General features: G+C 42.8%; 1 protein-coding gene and 1 long non-coding RNA gene across 2 annotated transcripts in view; one reads left to right on the top strand and one right to left on the bottom strand.

Moving 5' to 3' along the window:
- Nucleotides 1-456, top strand: part of LOC102670750 (kielin/chordin-like protein) — an 83361-nt gene that overhangs the window by 2136 nt on the left and 80769 nt on the right. The window lies entirely within an intron of this gene.
- The window catches only part of LOC116185308, a 1698-nt gene continuing 1405 nt past the window's right edge, over nt 164-456 (bottom strand). The window contains exon 2 of the long non-coding RNA XR_004150128.1: nt 164-440. This is a non-coding gene — a long non-coding RNA (uncharacterized LOC116185308). The remainder of the gene's footprint in view (nt 441-456) is intronic.

The following is a 456-nucleotide window of genomic DNA, read 5'->3' as shown; positions in this document are numbered from 1 at the left end:
AAAAAAAAAATTACTCATCGTTAAATTTATTTCTTATCACAAGAAAAAGATCTTGGAACTTAATCTTGTCTCGTGTTAGTCTCTTTCTAATTTTTCCTTAAAAGAAAACAATTCTCACTCTCTCTCTCTCTCTCTCTCTCTCTCTCTCCCTTTCTCTTCCTCCCTCTTCCAAATATTCAAGCAAATTAAGCCAACCAAGTTTCAATTGGATATAAATTGAAATCGCAGCCAAACCTGGCACACGAAATCTCACACGGGGGAAAGGTTACATCGAATGGTCGAGGCCATCTTTATGGGGTGGGCGAGGGGGAGAACAGGGATCTCTTCATGCCCTCTGCAAGTTGTAACAGCTAACGAGCAGGGTGGAGGCCACCCTTCCAAGTTTCCTCTCCGCCTTTAAGAATCTCTCTCTCTCTCTCTCTCTCTCTCTTCCCTCTTCCCTCTTCTCTCTCTCTT

Source organism: Apis dorsata, unplaced genomic scaffold (assembly GCF_000469605.1).
Source record: "Apis dorsata unplaced genomic scaffold, Apis dorsata 1.3 scaffold_156, whole genome shotgun sequence".
NCBI lineage: Eukaryota > Metazoa > Arthropoda > Insecta > Hymenoptera > Apidae > Apis > Apis dorsata.
This window is presented reverse-complemented; position numbering and strand designations above follow the sequence as displayed.